Here is a 22474-nt window from a genome sequence, read left to right on the forward strand (position 1 = left end):
TTATCAAAGATTATTTGACCATATATATGTGGTTTTATTTCTGGGCTTTCTATTCTGTTCCATTGGTCTGAGTGTCTATTTTTTTGCCAATACCATGCTGTTTTGATTATCGTGGCCCTATAATATAGTTTAAAGTCAGGTATTGTAATGCCCCCAGCTTCATTCTTTTTCCTTAGGATTGTTTTGGCTATTCGGGGTTTTTTATAGTTCCATATAAATCTGATGATTTTTTGTTCCATTTCTTTAAAAAATCTCATAGGGATTTTGATGGGAATTGCATTAAATTTGTATATTGCTTTGGGTAATATGGCCATTTTGATTATATTTATTCTTCCTATCCAAGAACAAGGAATATTTTTCCATCTCATTGTATCTTTTTCGATTTCCCTTAACAATGCTTTGTAATTTTCATTATATAGGTCCTTTACGTTCTTTGTTATGTTTATTCCTAGGTATTTTATTTTTTTTGTTGCAATCGTGAAGGGGATTATTTTTTTGAGTTCGTTTTCTAATATTTCATTGTTGGCATATAGAAAGGCTATGGACTTTTGTATGTTAATTTTGTATCCTGCGACCTTACTAAAATACATTATCTTTTAAGAAAAATAATTGAGGTCATATGATAAGTATTATTTATTTCTTTTTTTCACTTATACTATATACATGTTCCTGAGCTGATAGTCTTTTTTTTTCTTTTTCTTTTAGTATTGGCAATGCCATTTTATTTTATTTTATTATTATTTTTTTTACAGAGACAGAGAAAGAGTCAGAGAGAGGGATAGACAGGGACAAACAGACAGGAATGGAAAGAGATAAGAAGCATCCCTCATTAGTTTTTCGTTGCGACACCTTAGTTGTTCATTGACTGCTTTCTCATATGTGCCTTGACTGCGGGCCTTCAGCAGACCGAGTAACCCCTTGCTCGAGCCAGCGACCTTGGGTCCAACCTGATGAGCTTTTGCTCAAACCAGATGAGCCCGCGCTCAAGCTGGCGACCTCGGGGTCTCGAACCTGGGTCCCCGGCATCCCAGTCCAACGCTCTATCCACTGCACCACCACCTGATCAGGTGAGCTGATAGTCTTGATATTTAAAAAAACATATTTACATGGATGTATCACATTTATCAGTATGGGTGTGCCATAATTTACTTAAGTTTATCTCTATTGTTGGACATCTTTGTTATAGCCAATACTAACAATAGCACTATTAATGAGAGCCAATATTTATTTGTGCTACCTGGTACCATATGCTATAAGAACTTTCTATATATTAATTTACTTAAACTTTATAAAAAGAAATCTATGATATGGTAGAGTAAATTAGTCAGACTGCCACCTGGTTTTGTAAACACAGTTTATTGGAACATAGCCACTCCATCCGCTGGCATACTGTCTGAAGTGGCTTTCACACTGTAATGGCAGAGCTGAGTAGCTGCAACAGGGACCAAATGGCCAGCAAAGCCAAAACAATGCTGAACTTTGGATCCCAGACAGTCATTCTCTCTCCTGCCCCACTTCACCTACCTTACTGATGCTGGGCTTGGCCATGTGACTTGCTTTGGCCAATATTCATTAGTAGATGTGATACAAAGAAAAGTATACAATTAGACTTGACTTCTTGCACTTCAGACACTGCTTAGGGAAAATAGGTCCCAAGTAGTACACTGATCCCAGGATAATAAGTGACACTGTAGGCCATCTAAATTAAACCCATGGCCTGGAGCCAATCCCACCCCAAAAAAACTGAATTCCAGCTAACTGGTAGATGTACGAGTAAGAAATAAATGCTTACTTTATGTCACTGAATTTTGGGCACTATAGCATTGATAGTGGCTAATGGATACTGGAGGGGATTACTATTATCTCTGTACAAGAACTCTATGATTAGGGAACTACTCTTCATTTTACAGATGGAGAAACTGAAAAACAGACAGAAGTTCGGCAAGACTATACTAGCAGTAAGTAGGAGAACCAGGATTTGAGTTGAGGCAACCTGGCTTCAAAGCTTGTACTCACTCTACTCTACTGCCTATTGCATTACATATATAAATACTTGCCTGAATATTTGATCATTTCTTCAGGACAAATTTTAGTAACTGAAATTTCTAGGCCAAAAGGTATACAGTTTTAAAACGTGTATGATACATATTGTTACGCTGCTTTCCAAAAAGCTTGCAACATTAATATTCACTGGTTTTTTAAATGTACTTTTTGTTTTTTACCTTCCCCAACATGCAACTCTATAGGCAATTACAGTTTTAGTGTCATTTCTTTGACAGAGGCCTTGGTTTTTTTATACACTCTTTGAATCATTAGATATGGCAAAAGCCCTAGTACACCTTGACCAGTGGAGAACTGAACAAAGCAGGTGAATAATACCTCAGGATTTCTAAAATGCAGAATTTCATGGATGTATATAGGAAACTTATTTCAAAGTGATTACAGGATGCAGGAGAGCTAGTCAAATTTTAAAGTACTCCGACGTCGCCCCTGATGGGCATGCTGGGTGGATCCCGGTCGGGCGCATGCGGGAGTCTGTCTGACTGTCTCTCCCTGTTTCCAGCTTCAGAAAAATACAAAAAAGAAAAAAAAAAGCACTCCAAACACAGGAATGACCTCCATCAAAATCAGATATCTTTTTTTTTTTTTTTTTTAACTGAGAGGAGGGGAGATAGTGAGAGAGATTCCCACATGCGCCCTGACCAGGATCCACTTGGCAACCCCTGTCTGGGGCCAATGCTGGAATGAACTGAGTTATTTTTAGTGCCTGAGGGTGATGCACTTAGACCAACCGAGCTATCAGCAGTGCCCAGGGCTGATGCTCCAACCAACTGAGCCACTGGCTACAGGAGAGGAAGAGAGAGAGAAGGGGGAGAGGGAAAGGGGAGAAGCAGATGGTCACTTCTCCTGTGTGCCCTGACTGGGAATCGAACCTGTAATGTCCATACGCTGGGCCAACATCAATCCACTGAGCCAACCGGCCAGGGCCAAATTCAGATATCTTAAGAACTGCTGCTGTGGTTGATTACTTTATGCCCGATCTAGAATAATTAGAAGCATGGAGGAATCTAAGCTTCAGGTTATGTGGGTCCAATGAATGGAAAATATGGCCTTAGACCACCCATAGCAATCTCTGAGACCAGAGGTTATAGAAACATTCCTCATTGGAACAAACATCACCAATGTCTAACTATCCTCTTTTTAGTTTAATAATAAAACATTGATAACTGCAGCAGCTCTTAAATTATTATTTTACAATAGCCTAAAAATCTGTTTGAAATGCTAAGATTCTATTTTGAAAATATTACAAACCATGCAAAACAGATAGCCAGCTCTAATTTAGGTATTTCTCAAACAGGTGTTAATCTAAAATTATCTTCCCATTTCTCTTTTAAATTCCAAAGAAAGCTAAAAACAAAACAAAACCTATTGAAAATGCTTCAGAGGCAAATGACAGCTATTTTGATCACAGCAACTGTTAAGAAAAAAAGGAACTGACATAAAGAAAATGCACCAAACTGAGACAGTCTCTGAATGAAAATGTTTCTGCTGACATTGTGGAGAGAGAGGCACCCACCACTCTGGCAGTTACTTACTGCAACCCAACTACTTAAAGAAATAATAGGCTTTACTTTACTGTAGGGGAAAATGCTGAGAAGTAATTACCTACAAATCCTCATGAAAACATACTAATAGAATTTACCAATGGTGTGTAAGACAATGGATATCCTGTAAATCAGTGGTCCCCAACCTCTGGGCCGCGGACCGGTACCGGTCCGTGGGCCATTTGGTACCGGTCCGCAGAGAAAGAATAAATAATTTACATTATTTCCATTTTATTTATAGTTAAGTCTGAACGATGTTTTATTTTTAAAAAATGACCAGATTCCCTCTGTTACATCCGTTTAAGACTCACTCTTCATGCTTGTCTCGGTCACACGATACATTTATCCGTCCCACCCTAAAGGCCGGTCCGTGAAAATATTTTCTGACATTAAACCGGTCCGTGGCCCAAAAAAGGTTGGGGACCACTGTTGTAAATTGTTTGAAGTGACCGCTGCTACCAATTTTCTAAATACAGTAGTCTCCCCACCCCTCACCCCCCACTTCTGTGTTTTCACTTTCCACTGGTTCAGTTACCTGCGGCAGACCACAGTACAAAACGTTAAATGGAGAATTCCAGAAGCAAACAACTTGTAAGTTCTTAATTGCAGGCTGTCCTGAGTGGTGTGATGAAACCTTGCACCATCCTGCTCCATCCACCTGGGATGTGAATCTTGTCCAGCATCTCCATGCTGTCTATACTCCCAGCAAGTCAGTCACTTAGTGGCTATCTTGATTATCAGATCAACTGTCAGGATATCATGGTGCTTATGTTCAAGTCACCCTCATTTTACTTAATAATGGCCCCAAAGTGCAAGAGTAGTGATGCTGGCAATTTGGATATGCCAAAGAGAAACTGTAAAGTGCTTCCTTTAAGTGAAAAGGTGAAAAATTTCCACTGATAAGAAAAAAAAAAGATCATATGCTGAGATTGCTAAAATCATGCAACAGAATAAATCTATCTACAAAATTGTGAATGAAAATGAAATTTGTGCTAGTTTTGGTGTCATGACTCAAACTGCAAAAGTTAAGGCCTCAGTGCATGATAAGTGCTTAGTTAAGATGAACAAAGCATTACATTTGTGGGTGGAAGATATGAACAGGAAATGCAGTCCAACTCATGACAATGTGTTTCCCTTGAAATGAGTGACAAGACATTTACTACAAGTAAGGGACAGTAACTCAGACTTGTAAATAGGGTTAGATTGAAAAATGTAACAATTACTGGAGAGGGGTCATGGTCAGCTTGCTTAGCTGGTCAGAGTGTCATATAAAACACTAAGGTTGTGGGTTCTGCTCCCAGTCAGGGCACATATGGGAAGCAATCAATGAATGCACAACTAATAAATGCTCTCTCTCTCTCTCCCTGCCCCTCTCTGTCTCTCTAAAATCAATCAATCAATAATAATAAAAAAAATATATAAAATTACTGGAGACAGCATTCACATAGCTTTTATAATAGTATATTGTTATAATTGTTCTATTTTATTATCAGTGGTTATTAATCTCTCACTGTGCCTAATATATAAATTAAAATTTATCTCAAGTATGACTGTATAGGAAAAAATAGTATTATATATATACAATTGGGTACTACCTTAAGTTTCAGGCATCCATTGGGGGTCTTGGAAATAAAACCATCCTCTGCTGATAAGGGGTAACCACTTTATGCTTACATGTACCTGTAAGCAGAAAGTGCCAGTGGATTTTAAATCTTACAGTCATACCCACATAACAATGCTTAGGTCAATGATAGACCACATATACAACAGGGGTCCCATAAAATCATAATGGAGCTGAAAAATTCCTATTGCCTAGTAACGTCATAGCTGCCCTAACTTTGTAGCACAAAGCATTATTCACATGACTGTGGTGATGCTGGTGTAAACAAACCCATGATGTTGCCAATCATAAAAAAGATAGTGCATGCAATTATGTACAGTACATAGTATTTGATAATGATGGTAAGTGAATATATTACTGGTTTATGTATTTACTATACCTACACTTTTTATCATTATTTTCTTTCTTTTCTTCTTTTCTTTCCTTTCTTGCTTTCCTTCTTTCTTTCTTTTTTCTCCTTCCTTCCTTCCTTCCTTCCTTCCTTCCTTCCTTCCTTCCTTCCTTCCTTCCTTCTTTCCTTCCTTCCTGCCTTCCTTCCTTCCCTCTCTCCCTCCCTCCCTCCCTTCCTCCCTCCTTTCCTGTTTCCTTCCCTTCCCTTCCCTTCCCTTCCCTTCCCTTCCCTTCCCTTCCCTTCCCTTCCCTTCCCTTCCCTTCCCTTCCCTTCCCTTTTGAAAGAGAGAAAGAAAGAAAGACAGGAAAGGAGAGAGATGAGAAGCATCAACTTGTAGTTGTGGCACTTTAGTTGTTCATTGATTGCTTCCTCATAAGTGCCCTGACTGGAGGGCTCAAGCCAGTGATCTTGGGCTCAAGCCAGCAACCTTTGGGCTCAAGCCAACAACTTTAGGGTCATGCTGATAATCCTTCGCTCAAGACAGTGACTCCATGGCTCAAGCTGGTGAGCCTGCGCTCAAGCAAGATGAGCCCACACTCACGTCAGCGACCTCGGGGTTTTGAACCTGGGATCTTAGTCCCAGACTGTCACTCTATCCCAGGGGTCCCCAAACTTTTTACACAGGGGGCCAGTTCACTGTCCCTCAGACCCTTGGAGGGCCAGACTATTAAAAAAAACTATTAACAAATCCCTATGCACATATCTTATTTTAAAGTAAAAAAAAACAAAATGGGAACAAATACAATATTTAAAATAAAGAACAAGTAAATTTAAATCAACAAACTGACCAGTATTTCAATGGGAACTATGGGCCTGCTTTTGGCTAATGAGATGGTCAATGTCTAGTTCCATATTTGTCACTGCTAGCTGTAACAAGTGATATGGCGCACTTCCGGAGCCGTGACGCATGTGTCCCGCGTCACCGGAAGCAGTACTGTATGTGAGCAATGCCCTGCTTTGCGGTGCCGCCACATACAGTACTCCACTGCCCACCAATGAAAGAGGTGCCCCTTCTGGAAGTGTGGCGGTGGCCGGATAAATGGCCTCAGGGGGCTGCATGCGGCCTGCGGGCCGTAGTTTGGGGACCCCTGCTCTAACCACTGTACCATCAATGGTCAGACTTTGTTATTTTCAAGTATGCTTTCTACTGATATATATAAAAAATTAAGTTTGATGTAAAACTGTGTGCCATGTTATACCAGCAGCAGCCTAATACATCTCATGTTTTCTGCATCTCTTGATTGTATCATTTTCTCTTGTGCTTGATTTAACCTCTTATTGTTTTGCACAGTCACGATTATGGTGTCCATAAAGTCATGGTGCACTTTTGACCAGTCACAGAAAAGCAACAAAAGACGATAGAAATGTGAAATCTGCACCAAATAAAAGGAAAACTCTCCCAGTTTCATACCTATTCAGTGCAGTTCGATGTGGGCTCATGCACAGATTTTTTAAGGCTCCTTAGGTAGCTATCCCGTATAGCCTCTACAGACTCGTCACTGATGGATGGCCTTCCAGAATGGGGTTTCTCCACCAAACTGCCAGTTTCCTTCAACTGCTTATCCCACCGAGTAATGTTATTCCTATGTAGTGGCGCTTCGTTATAAATGCGCCAATATTCACATTGCACTTTGGTCACGGATTCTAATTTAGCAAGCCAAGAACACACTGAACTTTCCTCTGTACCGTCCACATCTCGACTGGCATGGCCGTGGGCTGCTCCGCTGTATACACGGTGTTCCGTCATCATCTGCGCATGCACACATGCTGCCACATCATCCTACAGAAACTGGGAGGGTTTTCCTTTTATTTGGTGATTTCACATTTCTGTTGTCTTTTGTTGCTTTCCTGTGACGGGTCAAAACTGCACCATGACTTTATGGACACACTGTATATACCATATAGCCTAGATGCATAGTAAGTTATACCATCTAGGTTTGTGTGAGTGTACACTCTGTGTTTATACGACCAAATAGCCTAATGATGCCTTTTCAGAACATATCACCATCATTAAGTGGCATATAGCTATAGCCAAAGACCAAACTAATTTGACACTATTTTAAGTATTTAGTTTCTCTTCCATCACTCACTCTTAAAATTTCTAGTTATTAATAAATGGACAATCATAACACATTATCTGCTAAAAACATTAACTCAGAGATTCTATCTTAGATAGGTATTAGCAACAGCATAGGAGCACAGGTTGTTTAGAGCTAGAAGCCTTGTAGATCACAGCTGAAACCTATCATTTTGTAACTGAGGCCTCAGATGGTTTGGAATTTGTCACATATAACCCAGTTAGTAAGTTCTGTGATCTTGGACAAGTTACTAAACTTGCCTGAGCTTTAGGATTTTTATCTATAAAATGCAGATGTGCCCTGGCCAGTTGGCTCAGTAGTAGAGTGTCGGCCTGGTGTGCAGGAGTCCTGGGTTCGATTCCCGACCAGGGCACACAGGAGAAGCATCCATCTGCTTCTCCACCCCTCCCCCTCTCCTTCCTCTCTGTCTCTCTCTTCCCCTCCCGCAGCCAAGGCTCCATTGGAGCAAAGTTGGCCCGGGCGCTGAGGATGGCTCCGTGGCCTCTGCCTCAGGCGCTAGAATGGTCCTGGTGGCAACAGAGCGACGCCCCAAGATGGGCAGAGCATCGCCCCCTGGTGGGCATGCTGGGCGGATCCCGGTCGGGTGCATGAGGGAGTCTGTCTGACTGCCTCCCTGTTTCCAACTTCAGAAAAATACCAAAAAATAAAATAAATAAAATTATAAAATGCAGATGTGAAAATTAAAACCATGGTCAAATGGCCCTGGCCGGTTGGCTCAGCGGTAGAGCGTCGGCCTAGCGTGCGGAGGACCCGGGTTTGATTCCCGGCCAGGGCACACAGGAGAAGCGCCCATTTGCTTCTCCACCCCTCCGCTGCGCTTTCCTCTCTGTCTCTCTCTTCCCCTCCCGCAGCCGAGGCTCCATTGGAGCAAAGATGGCCCGGGCGCTGGGGATGGCTCTGTGGCCTCTGCCCCAGGCGCTAGAGTGGCTCTGGTCGCAACATGGCGACGCCCAGGATGGGCAGAGCATCGCCCCCTGGTGGGCAGAGCGTCGCCCCATGGTGGGCGTGCCGGGTGGATCCCGGTCGGGCGCATGCGGGAGTCTGTCTGACTGTCTCTCCCTGTTTCCAGCTTCAGAAAAATGGGGGAAAAAAAAAAACAAAAAAAACCAAACATGGTCAAATAAAAAATATACTTAAAAGTTCCTATTCTTATGCTAAGTGAAATAAGCCAGGCAGAGAAAAACAAAAATCATATGATCTCCTTTAAATGTGGAATCTAATGAACAAAGTAAACTGAGGAATAGAATAGAGGCAGAGGTGGGGTCACAGGGAGCAGAGGGACAGCTGTCAGAGGGAAGGGGGATGATGGAATGGGATCAGAAAAGGTGAAGCGATTAGTGAAATTATATACATAACACAGAGATATAGATAACAGGACAGCACATCCTAAAGGGAAGGGGGGAGGGAGCTAGGGGGAGGGGCAAAGGGGTATAAAAGGGACACAGGTGGGGGGTGAGGGAGTTCTCTTCAGTGGGACATTGAATCCATGTAAATACAATAAATTAAAATTAATAAAAATAAAAAAATAAAAAAAATGTTCTTATTTGTGGAAGTATAATAATATGTATAATATTAGCAATGACACATATATCAGGCATATACAGTAAAAAAATTTCCCAGTAGAGATGCACAATAAAAAGAAGGTATGAAGATCAGTAAAACAGTATGTGGGACCTGGTAGTGTTCTTTTCTCCAAAGTGTGTCAGGTCTAGACCTCTTGCTCTTTTCACTATACTAGAGGTCTCTACCCAGAATCTAATGACCCCAAACCAGTCTCGCTGTGAAGATAAAGGGCTGAGATACTTTTATGAAATCTAAATTACCTCTTATCCTTAATGATGGTCTCTTCAGTAGAGGTTTGGTAGTCACAGGGAAGGCTCAGAGAACACACAGTGAATATAATGGAAACCTGGGAGTAGCTGCTATCACTTACAGAAAAAAATTAAGAAGAAACGGGTTTAGGACTGGGCCCTGAAAATCTTCGCTATTTAACAGCAGGTTGAAAAAAGAACTGATACAGGAGAGCATGGAGGAACAGACAGCTTGGAAAAAAACAGAAGAATGTTGTAATGTGGAAATCATGGAAAGAGGATTTCAAGAAGCAGAGAGTGTCAATGATTGTCAAATGCTACCGAGAGGTGACAAAGCTGGAAAATGAAAAACATCCATTTGGTTTTAGTGACAAAGAAGTCCTGTTGACCTTGACAGGAGCAACTTTGTGGGAAATCAACCAGATTGAAATACCTTGAAGAGTAAGAGGTGTGAAAATCAGGACAACCAAGGAAACATCTCTTGAAGTTTGTCTATGAAGAGGAGGAAAGACATAGGGCATTAGCTGGGCTTGAGGCAGAGGTGTTTTTTTTTGTTTGTTTTGTTTTGTTTTTAAAGCTAAGAGGAGCTAGCATGTATTTAAATGTGGACAGGAGGTCAGTAGAGAGAGGCTAAGGAGAGTAAGGTGTTGACAGATCAATAGCACCAGGTTTCTGAGAAGGTTAGAAGGAAGGGGGTCCAGAGCAGAGATGAGACAATGACTCCACTGTACCCAGAGGGAAGAAGGCAAGAATGGGTGTGTATATCTGGGGGTGGGGAGTTGGGATAATTCCTATCAGGTGAGTTCTATTGTCTCTGTCTTTAAGAATAAGGGAGAAACCCAAAACTGAAAAGTTACTGTAACCTAGATTCATTTTTCCTAATTTTAAATTATAAACTATTTCAAACACACAGAAAAAATATCTGTAATAATTAGATAAAGTAATATAAAATATAGCTCCATAGCCCTGGCTGGTTGGCTTAGCAGTAGAGTGACAGCTCAGCGTGTAGAAGTCGCAGGTTCAATTCCCTGTCAGGGCACACAGAAGCGACCATCTGCCTCTCAACCCCTCCCTTTTTTCCTTCTCTCGAGCACATTGGCCCTGGGTGCTGAGGATGGCTCCATGGCCTCACCTCAGGTGCTAAAATAGCTCAATTGCTGAACAATGGAACAAACCCCAGATGGGCAGAGCATTGTCCCATAGAGGGATTGCAGGATGGATCCCAGTTGGGGCACATGCAGAAGTCTGTCTCTCTGCCTCTTCACCTCCCAAGTAATAAATTTAAAAGGTTTTATTTATCCATTTTTATTAGAGAGAGAGAGATTGGAAAGAGACAGAGAGAACAGGGGGAGGAGCAGGAAGCATCAACTCCCATATGTGCCTTGACCAGGCAAGCCCAGGGTTTTGAACCGGCAACCTCAGCATTCCAGGTTGAGGCTTTATCCACTGCGCCACCACAGGTCAGGCCCAAGTAATAAATTTAAAAAAAAGGTAGTTCCATATCCACCACTAAATTGTAAACAGATGTCAACAGCTTGCCATATTGACTTAAAACTTTTCTAAGAAGAAATAAAATGTTATGAACTAACCTAAAACCTCTCCCCTTATATTCCTCATCTTTTCCTTCATCCTCAGAGGAAATCATTATCTGGAAATCAGTATCTATCATTCTTATGTATATTTTTGTATTTTTACAGTGCTATGTGTTTTGTACTGCGAATCACAAAGATACAGTAAAAGCCACATACCAAAGTGAGCTACCCAAGAAAACACACATTAAGAGCCAAAAGGGCTAGGGGCTGGTTCTCTGAATACACCCACCCCTCAGTCAGATCTGGGGTAAAGAGAAAGGAGGGTTTGCAGAGGTTTCTTTGGTGAGATGTATTGTTCTGCTGTGAATTCTCCTGAGAGGAAGGGGTAGGACTGATCCTTCCCTGCCTCAAACCTAGAAAGAGGGGGCTTCCACAGAACAACTGGCTAGCTCAAAACATGTCCCCAGGAGTTTAGAAAGTGAAAAATCCCCAAATGAAAATGTTCTAATTATTTGCCCTAGGTGGCAGAGCAGAAAGAAATTTCAACAAGCTGCAAACTAAGCAGCACCAAAAGGAAGAATAGGATCATTTCTTTGCATCTGTTTTTCAATGACAACAATCAGTTGAAATGACTTGACTACTTAGAGGAAAAAAATAAGGATGGTTCAATTATACTAGTTCAAACCTCATTTACAAAAAACAAGGACTTAATGAGTACATTAGAGTGAGAGCTTATAAAGCGCTCCAGCACTCCTCACCCCAGCAAAGCATTCCCTTGATACATAGTTTGTGCAACTAAAACAAGTCTTTGCCTACTTTGCACCAAACACATCATGAGTGGTCAGGAAGGCCAAATAGTCAAGAGATGGGCAAGATTCCTTCAACATGAATAAGAAGCAAAGGCAAGCTCCTTTTTTGTTCAAAGTTCTTGTTGATTCAGAGCAAGTACATACTCAGTTTGGTCAAACATTCTTTTTTCAACATGTGGGTGTCTGAAAAATTTTATCAGTGCTTTGCTCCTAAAATACTCACCTAACCACAAATCCTGTATGCCACAAAGGAATTTAATTTTAATTTTTTTTTTCTGTATTTTTCTGAAGCCGGAAACGGGGAGAGACAGTCAGACTCCTGCATGCGCCCCACCGGGATCCACCCGGCACGCCCACGGGGGGGGGGGGGGGCGGCGCGGCGCTCTGCCCACCAGGGGGCGATGCTCTGCCCCTCTGGGGGGTCGCTCTGTTGCGACCAGAGCCACTCTAGCGCCTGGGGCAGAGTCCGAGGAGCCATCCCCAGGGCCCGGGTCATCTTTGCTCCAGTGGAGCCTCGGCTGCAGGAGGGGAAGAGAGAGACAGAGAGGAAGGAGAGGGGGAGGGGTGGAGAAGCAGATGGGCGCTTCTCCTGTGTGCCCTGGCCGGGACCCGGGACTTCTGCACACCAGGCCGACGCTCTACCACTGAACCAACCGGCCAGGGCCTGCCACAAAGGAATTTAAAGGGCTCTTAGTTATTCACCATAAAAATTGTAATTTAATTTTTCTCAAAGTGCAATCCATTAATCTTTTGAATCAGAATTAGCTGATATAATTTTTTACTTTCTTTTATTTATTTATTTATTCACTATAAAGAGAGGAGAGAGAGAGAGAGAGAGAGAGAGAGAGAGAGAGGAGGAGGAAGCATCAACTCCCATATGTGCCTTGACCAGGTAAGCCCAGGGTTTTGAACCGGCAACCTCAGCGTTTCCAGGTTGACGCTTTATCCACTGCCCCACCACAGGTCAGTGATATAATTTTTTAAATGCAGGTTGTCATTCTCATTTTTAAATTAAACATTAAGTTCAATTTTAATAATTTCTCTGCTTAAGAAAGAAAACGCACCAACAAACACATACCTTTGCCCTTGAGTACAGTTTAGGCTGTATTCTTTGTGTAGCAGCTGTATTCTTATATGTAATAGATATAGTCATTATTGTATAAATTAGAGTTGCCAGATTTAGCAAATAATATGATTCCTCCACTAAATTAAAAAAATAAAATAAAGAAACGCAGGTTGCCAGGACTACCTCCAGACTTCCTGAATCAGAATCCTTAGGGCATGAAGCCTAGGAATATGTATTTTAAAAGTTCTCCATATTATTCCTATTAAATTGAGGGAGAAAGGGTTATATATAAATAACAACTTCTTTTTTTTTTTTTTTTTTTGCATTTTTCTGAAGCTGGAAACAGGGAGAGACAGTCAGACAGACTCCCGCATGCGCCCGACCGGGATCCACCCGGCACGCCCACCATGGGGCGACGCTCTGCCCACCAGGGGGAGATACTCTGCCCATCCTGGGTGTCTCCAGCGCCTGGGGCAGAGGCCACAGAGCCATCCCCAGCGCCCGGGCCATCTTTGCTCCAATGGAGCCTTGGCTGCAGGAGGGGAAGAGAGAGACAGAGAGGGAAGGCGCGGCGGAGGGGTGGAGAAGCAAATGGGCGCTTCTCCTATGTGCCCTGGCCGGGAATCGAACCCGGGTCCTCCGCACACTAGGCCGACGCTCTACCGCTGAGCCAACCGGCCAGGGCATAAATAACAACTTCTCATGAAACCCTGTCTAGTAATACAGAATGAGATTATACTGAACAACTCCTTTACTGGCAATACGGCCAGGACTAGAATGCATTTCCAGGTCCCCTCAATTCCAAGATTTCATTAAGTAATAAATGATTTATTGATAAATAACAAAAACTATTGTTAATAAAATGGATATGCTATAGCTCTTAAAAATATGAACCAATAATTTAGTTATTTAAAATTGAATTTCTAGTAGGTTTTTGTTTTGTTTCTTTATTTTGAGCTAACTGTAGAATCATATGCCGTTTGAGAAATGATATAGAGATCCCTCTGCCCAGTTTTTCCAATGGTAATATTTCGTAAAATTGTAATAGCACACCCATGATAAGGACTTGATATAATTCATTGATTTTACTTAGATTTCCTGTTTTTCTTGTACTCATTTGTGTGTGAATATATACTGCTCACAAAAATGAGGGGATATTTCAAAATAAGTATGAAGTGATTAAAATATCCCCTCATTTTTGTGAGCACTGTATTTAGTTCTACACAATTTTATTATGTGTAGTTTGTGTATCCACCACTTGTCAACTACACAACAGTCTCATCACTATAAGGATCCCCATGTTGCCCTTTTATAACCACACCCCTACCCCACCCCCACCCTCAGTCCAGAGCAGCCATTAATCAGGTCTCCAGCTTTACAGTTTCAGGAATGTTATACCAATGGATTCATACAGCATGTAAACTTTTAGAATTGTTTTTTCACTCAGCATAGCTCTCTGGAGATTCTTCCAGGCTGCTGTATGTATCAATAGTTCCTCCCTCTGTATTGCTGATCAGTATAACACAGGAGGGAGCGCACTTTGTGTAACTATTCACCTATGAAGGTCATCTGGACTGATTCCAATTGGAGAATATTACAACTGAAGATACTACGAACACTCATGTAAAGGTGTTCCTCCTTTATAAAAATAATATTTATTTATTTTGGAGAGAGGGGAGGGGTTGGAGGAGCAGGAAGCATCAACTCATAGTTGCTTCTCACATGGGCCTTGACCAGGTAAGCCCAGGGCTTCAAACCAGCGACCTCAGCATTCCAGGTAGATGCTTTATCCACTGTGCCACCACAGGTCAGGTATAAAAGTATTTCTATGAAAATAAGTTGTCATTTCTCTGGAATATATACCCAAGACTGTAACTGCTGGGTTGTATGCTAGTTACAAGTTTGTTTTTAAAGGGACTGCCAAAATGTCCTCCAGAGTAGCTATTCACATTCCCACCAGCAATGGATGAGGATCCAATTTCTCTGCATCCTCACCAATATTTAGGTTGTCATTGATTTCAATTTGTTTCAGTCACAACAATGCACACTTTAAAAATGAGTCATGATGTGTACCAACCTAAAGATACTTATCAGGAAGAGCACTGGATTTAGGATGAGACTGTTTCAGTTCTTGCCCCGTCCCCAGCACTTACTAACATGGATGAACTTGAACTTAACACTGCCACCTTCACAAGTCAACCTGTGGCAAATGTGGTTATCCTACCATGCAGAAGAGAAAGTATAACTGGAGCACTAAGGCTAAAGGACGAAATACCACCAGGACTGATTGAGACTCCGAAAACTGATGTTCTGCAGATTGAGGCCTGGAAGAGGCCACACCTAAATTGTGTTAGCACTCAGTTCATCTTATGGATTTAACCAATTAGTTGCAATAAATGCCTTCATTTACAAAGTGAAACAAAAAAACCCTCATGTTTTGATAGGTTCATGAATATCACTTTTTATATTATAATTCATAACTTACAAATGTGATGTATACAGTCTTCCCTCGCCATATTGCGGTTTTCTCATGGTCTCACTGTATTGCGGATTTTTAAATTGTATACATCTAATTTTGAACTGCAGATTTTTTGCTATATCATGGGATTTTGCGGTATATAGGTATTTTTATATATTTATTATTTTAATTGTTTTTGCGATAAAATAAGCAATAAGTGTAGGAAAGGTTTATAAGAATGTGGGGAGGTTTTTTAAACCTTAAAATATATACAAATAATAAAATAAATATACGGTTGCTACTTGCGGATTTTCGCCTATCACGGGGGTTCTGGAACCTGACCCTCGTGATAGATGAGGGGTCACTGTATATTTATTTGGATGTGTCCAACACTTGTGGGATTTTTGAAAAGAAGATAATATACCTCTTATTATAGATCTAAAAAATTCCTCTAGACCTAAAGGGCGAAAGGCAGAGAACAAAGTGTTCAATGAAAATATGGATGTGATTTTCAAAATATTATAGATTAGATACCTATAAAAATGTTTCATCTGCTTGACCCTTCAAGCCCCAATGTCCCCTTCTCCAAGGCCTGATGATGACTCCAAAGATCTAGAACTTAAGAGTCTAATATCCTCACTCAAATTTTCTCCAAAACTCAAGTGGGCATAAAAGTTAAACATCAGAGGCCAGGTTTAATAATCTAAAACATGTACTACTTTTTTAAATTTTTTTTTAATTTTTTTTTTTTACAGGGACAGAGAGAGTCAGATAGAGTAGTGATTTTTTTTCTTTTTAAAAAAAAATTTTTTTTTAATTCAATTTTTAGAAAGGAGAGACAGTGACAGAGAGAGAGAGAGAGAGAGAGAGAGAGAAAGAGGGGAGGAGCAGGAAGCATCAACTCCCATATGTGCCTTGACAAGACAAGTGCAGGGTTTTGAACCGGCAACCTCAGTGTTCCAGGTCGACGCTTTATCCACTGCGCCGCCACAGGTCAGGCTGTACTACTTTTTTTTTTTTTTAATTTTATTTATTTATTTTAGAGAGGAGAGAGAGGGGGAGAGAGAGAGACAGAGAGAGGAGAGAGACAGAGGGGAGGAGCTGGAAGCATCCACTCCCATATGTGCCTTGACCAGGCAAGCCCAGGGTCTCGAACCGGCGACCTCAGCATTTCCAGGTCGACGCTTTATCCACTGCGCCACCACAGGTCAGGCTGTACTACTTTTTTTGATGAAGCTACACTTGATACATTATCCTACCAGCCACAGTGTCATGTAAACATGTCCAGGCAAGCCTTGTTTTATTGCACTTCACTTTTTTGCACTCTGCAGGTATTTTGTGAAGGTTTGTAGCAACCCTGCATGGACATGTCTGTTGGTACCATTCTTCCAATAAAAGTTGCTTACTTCATGTCTCTGTGTCACATTTTGGTACTTCCCATAATAATTCAAATTTTATCATCATTATTATAATTACCACTGCAATTGTTTGGGGTACCATGAACCATGCCCATATAAGACATTGAGTGTATTCTGTTTGCTCCGCTGACCACTCCTGCTGCCCCTGGGTCTCCTTATTCCCTGAGACACAACAATTTGAAATTAGGCCAATTATAACCCTACAATGGCCTCCACGTGTTCAAGTGAGAGAAAAAGTCTCACCTCTCACTTTAAATCAAAAGCTTGAAATGATTAAGCTTAGTGAGAAAGATATTTTGAATGCCAACACAGACCAAAAGCTAGGCCTCTCAGGCCAAACAGTTGGCAAAGTTGTGAAGGCAAAGGAAAAGTTCTTGAAGGAAATAAAAAGTGCTACTCCACTGAACAAGTGAGTGATAAGAGAGCAAAACAGCCTTATTGCCAATGGGGAGCTAACATTCGTGGTCTGGATAGAAGATAAACCAGCCATACATCCCCTTAAGCAAAAGCCTAAACCAGAGCAAGACCCTAACTCTCTTTAATTCTATGGAGACTGAGAGGCGGGGAAGCTGCAGAAGAAATGTCTGAAGCTAGCTGAGGTCAGTTCATGGGGTTTGAGGATAGAAGCCATCTTCATCACAGGAAAGTCCAAGGTGAAGCAGCACATGCTGATGCAGAAGCTGCAGCAGTTACCCTGGACGTCTAGCTGACGTGACTTATGAAGGTGGCTTCCCAAATGGCAGATTTTCCATGTAGACAGCCTTAGTCTTAGTAAGTTACGTCTAACTCGTCTTAGTAAGTGGTAAAATTCAAAACTGATTCACCACGATACTGCGGTTTACACAATTTATTCCTGAGCTCCTCAGCTGGTATGTGAAATAGGGTTATAGGTGGGCCCACATACTGACCACCTCAACCTCAGTCACTCACCTCCAGTTGACAGCAATTCTTTCTGCCCCAGTCTTTATAAATTATTCTCTTTTATGCCATGATGTGGGGAAAAAAAAGTGTATGGGGATACTGGTCTGTTCATTTGTCTCCCTGGTTGGAGAACATTTCATCTACTATAAAGATGGCTTCTGAACTAGTAAATAAAGGATAGAAAAAATATTCAACTTATTTTCCCCATTGTATCAGTTAGGGTAAAAATAGGGTGCTCTGAATGTTCCATTACAGAATTTTTGTAAGTGAATTAAATAATCTCTACAATTCAATTTCTTCTGGCTCCATGAGCTGAAACTGACCTACTCAACTGCGCTGACACAGAGGGGCGACATAATGTAACAATACTCTCTCTACATAAAGTATGACAGGCCCGGAAGCCCAGCACGCGGACTCGCAGCCCCTCTCTGGCAGCCTCTTGTTATAGCTTTCTCCTCCTGCCAGGACCTCCTTCCCATTTTGCCAGACTCTGAAAATAAAGAACAAATCAATATTGCAATTTGGTGTGTGTGTGGGGGAGTAAGATAATTGGTAATTACTTCTTAAATTCAATGCACAAACAAATGGGATGTCTTGTCATATAAATCTAAGTCATTCAAGCAAAATGTTTAATTTTTGAAATCAAAGAAAATCAGTGAATTATTAAAATGTGCAGACTGTAATATAGAGAAATACTTCATCCTACAGTTCTCTCTGCATCTGTCTCTCTCTAACTTCCAATCTGGGTAGGGAAGGATAAAATAAAAAGTGGGAACAAAAGGCAATAAAGAATAGAAGCAAATACCTAAAACAGTGCTTGGCATATAGTAGGTAATCATTAACTATCTGTCAAATGAATTGGATTAAAGGGCATAAAAGGGAAGAAAATATTTTTAAATATGCCAATAAGAGAAAAACCATGAAAGATGTTGAACAATGGCTTGAATTAGATCTTTTGTATGGTCAACATTTTTTAAAATTAAATTTATTGGGGTGACATTAGTTAATAAAATCATAAAGGTTTCAAGTGTACAATGCTATGACACATCATCTATATATTGCATTGTGTGTCTACCACCCAAAGTCAAATCTTCCATCACCATATTTTGATATCCTCTACCACTCCCCACCCCCTTCCCTCTGGTAGCCACCATACTCTTGTCTGTGTCTGTGGGTTAATATGAAGCTCTTTTATATTAGATTTCCCTTAAAATAGGAATTGGAAGTATGCAGGAGGCAGTAAGGGGATGAGCAAGGAGGAGTAGGGCAAAAGAGGTAAGGATGGAAAAGAAAGGTCATGCATCAGAAAGTGAGCACACACCCACACACCCTACTGCATGTCTAACCTCAGTGATCCTGGTGTTCAAGACCCTGGTCTCTGTTTTTCTTCTTCATCCTCTTTTGCTCTAAAAGTCTGCTGTGACATAACAGGTGTTGCCGTGTCTCTTTCCACCACCTAGATTCAGGGCAGCAGGTTTGGGGACCCAGGAGGATAAAAGGCATGCCCCAAACATACTCATACATGTGTTTACTTAATGTTACGGAGTTCAGAACCATGTCAAAGGAAATTATTGAAGGGAAAAAAAGAAATTAAAACACATTTACAATCCCTCCCTTGCTCTAAAATATAATTAAGAAAAAAATATACAGTAATATATATAATTTTATGTATATATATTTACCAACTAACACGAGCACAAAAAGTCAAAATACAGCCAAGTGAAGGAAACAATACAGTAACTTCATTTTACTTACAAGTGGATCCCAAGGCAATTTCCAGTTTTCTCTATTAACAGTGGAGACAATGTTAGTAAGAATAATAGCATCTATTCAGTGTTTACTACATGTCAAGCACTGTATTAAGAACTGGAAGGGATGTTAAAAGATTACCAGGGGACTCTCAAAATTGCTAGTGGGAGTGTGCAGCCACTTTGGAAAACAGTTTGGTGAATCTTCAAAATGTTAAACACAGACTTACCATATGGCCCAGGAATCCCACTCCTACGTATATACCTCCCAAAACCTGAAAACATGTCCACACAAAAAATTTTTAAACAACGTTCATGTAGCAGCATTACTTAAAAATGCCCAAAGAAATTGTAAGGTGGTCAGCAATGAGAAAGGTCACGTGAGGAACCCAGACCTAGGAACTTTGGCTGGAGCTGCCCACACTCATGCGTGCCAAAAGAAATTTCCCAGGAGTCCTTGGGAAAAGAGCAACTGTCTGCCAGCCAGTGAGATTTCACCACGTCATATTAGCTCAACCACCCTAGAGACCCTTTAAATATCCCCCACGTGGGTCACCCTATGCGACTTTTCTGGCCTCCGTCCCCAGGACCAGGGAACATTGTCAGGCAGGATGCGCTCTGTACTCAATAAAGCCTTTACTGCAGTGGTAGTCAACCTGGTCCCTACCGCCCACTAGTGGGCGTTCCAGCTTTCATGGTGGGCGGTAGCAGAGCAACCAGAGTATAAATAAAAAGATAGATTTAACTATAGTAAGTTGTTTTATAAAGATTTATTCTGCCAAACTTAGCAAAAATCCAACATAAAGTACTTGGTAAGTAATTATTATTATACGCTTTAACTTGCTGTAACTCTGCTTTATAAATTTTATAAAGTAAAGTTACTTTCCTACTTTATAAATCACCATTACTGTGGAACTGGTGGGTGGTTAGAAAATTTTACTACTAACAGAGATACAAAAGTGGGCGGTAGGTGTAAAAAGGTTGACTACCCCTGCTTTACTGTTCCACACTTTGTGGCTACGACCCTTCCTTCTTCCTCGGTGGGGAAAAATAACCTTACATTTGGTGCTGAAACCCAGGAGGAGTCAGAAGTCCTCAAGAACCGCTCCTCTCCCCTTCCCCTCCGAGAAAGAACCAGGACCTCGGACTTCCCACCCACTTCGGCACACAGTGCGGTAAGTCCCCTGCCTCTAGCCTCCCCTCAGTTCTTTCCACTGAGACTCCCTGTCCGAAATCGCAGCTGCGTCAGGGACCTCTTTTCTGTTCTGTTCCGAGTGCGTGTGTGCCTGTGGAGATGTCCCAAGCACATTCACTTTACCTATCCGTCCGGTGGACTGAGCTTGAGTTGTATGACGCCAATGCTCAACTCTGACCACTCCAAGAACTGAGGATGGCCATAGAGGCACAGGAATCTATATCTAAGCCCGAAACACTCCTGGAATGCCTTATCCAAAATCTCTCCCTCCCTAAAGAAGAAGAAACTGTTCTTCTTCTCTGCTGTGGCCAGACCACAGAACCCATTGGATTAGCCTCCTGAGTGGACTTCTGGTTTTAACACCCTCACCAATTTAACTATCGCCAAAGAACTGGGAACTGGTTGGGGATTCCTTACATTCAGGGCTTCTAGTTATTCGTGCTTCCGTCCTAATCTCTGTGCCGCCTATTTTACCATGCAGGCCCTTTTTTGGCCAGAAAAACCTCACCTAAAACCTCCGCTCCTAATCTTTCCTCCTTCATTCGACTCCTAACTCTCTCCCCCTCCTGCCTGACCCCCAGGGGCACCCCTCTCTTGGGACCCCTCTCTGGTCCCTCTGCAGACCTCTTCGCTCAGGTCTCTTCCCTCCAAGAGCCCCCTCCCCTCCCTTCCCAGGATCCTGTTTCTCATTCACCTGCAAATACCAGTCTCTCTTTCTCCTCCCCTGCTGGCCAGGGCCCCTCACTTCTCCACTGTGTTCTTAAGCCCCTCCTCTGTCAGGCCATTTTCAGCTTCCCATTGGCCCTTACACCAATTTGCAGGACGCCCAACCCTAATCTTCTTACAGGAAGGCCTGGCCCTGTCCTGCCTCTGGCTCCAGCGTTTCCTGCTGGATCTTGGTGCTGGGCTCCCCAGGAGCCACCCTCCTCTTATTCTAACCCCCAAACCCCTATCCGAGACCTGTAAACATGGCATTAAAGTTTTTAATGGTTGGGAGAAGAAGGCTGAGGCTGTTCGCCAGGCCCGCATGCAGCAGAAGGTAACGCTCCAAACCCAGACTCTTGTGGGAGCCCGGAGGCCAGCAGAGCAACAGGGGCAAGGCACAGGAGGTGCCCAACCCAAGAGCAAGCCGCAAAGAGGAATCCACCAGCAGCTTGCTTTAAGTGTGGCAAGCAGGGTCACTGGTCCTGGTAGTGCCCCTGCCTGAGGCCACCCACTAAGCCCTGTTCTAACTGCAAGCAGCCCAGTCACTGGCGGAGCAATTGCCCCCTTTGGGCATCAGGCTCATCCTCAGCGTCTCTGTGTGGAGGACAAGCCACTCAGATGGGAAGCCAAGCTAGCGAGATGGGCCCACCGCTCGAACTCCTAGACATCATGAATGACTGACACGGCTCGGAGACCCCCATCATCCTCACCCATGCTGAACCCAGGGTAATGCTACAGATAATGGATAAGTCCATCTCATTTCTTGTGGACACGGAGGCTACCTTCTCTGTTTTGCCATCACACTCTGGACCTCTAGTTCCCTCACAGGTCTCGGTTATAGAAGTGGATGTGACCCCTTCTTTTCCCCTTCTTACGCCACTCCTGACATGCAGTTTTTCCCCTTTGTACGCCACTCCTGGCATACAATTTTGCCTCAAGTTTGCTGGCCCCTACCCATCTCCGGCTCAGCAAAGGGCTGGACCCTGCAGATCCCCCTATTACTCCTCTTAAAAAAAATCCTTACAAGACCACATCCGTGAAGTTTCTCCAGTCACGGTCAAACAAATGTTCCTCAAGATCAGAATGTAAGGTGGT

The 22474-nt window shown here is 42.2% G+C and overlaps 1 protein-coding gene and 1 non-coding gene across 3 annotated transcripts in view; both read right to left on the reverse strand.

Annotated features, from left to right (window-relative positions):
* DIPK1A (divergent protein kinase domain 1A) overlaps nucleotides 1-22474 on the reverse strand; it is a 131927-nt gene that overhangs the window by 51412 nt on the left and 58041 nt on the right. The window lies entirely within an intron of this gene.
* TRNAT-AGU (transfer RNA threonine (anticodon AGU)) lies at nucleotides 13544-13619 on the reverse strand. The gene has a single exon. It is a non-coding gene; the product is annotated as a tRNA-Thr (tRNA).

The sequence above is a fragment of the Saccopteryx bilineata genome, chromosome 3 (assembly GCF_036850765.1).
Source record: "Saccopteryx bilineata isolate mSacBil1 chromosome 3, mSacBil1_pri_phased_curated, whole genome shotgun sequence".
NCBI lineage: Eukaryota > Metazoa > Chordata > Mammalia > Chiroptera > Emballonuridae > Saccopteryx > Saccopteryx bilineata.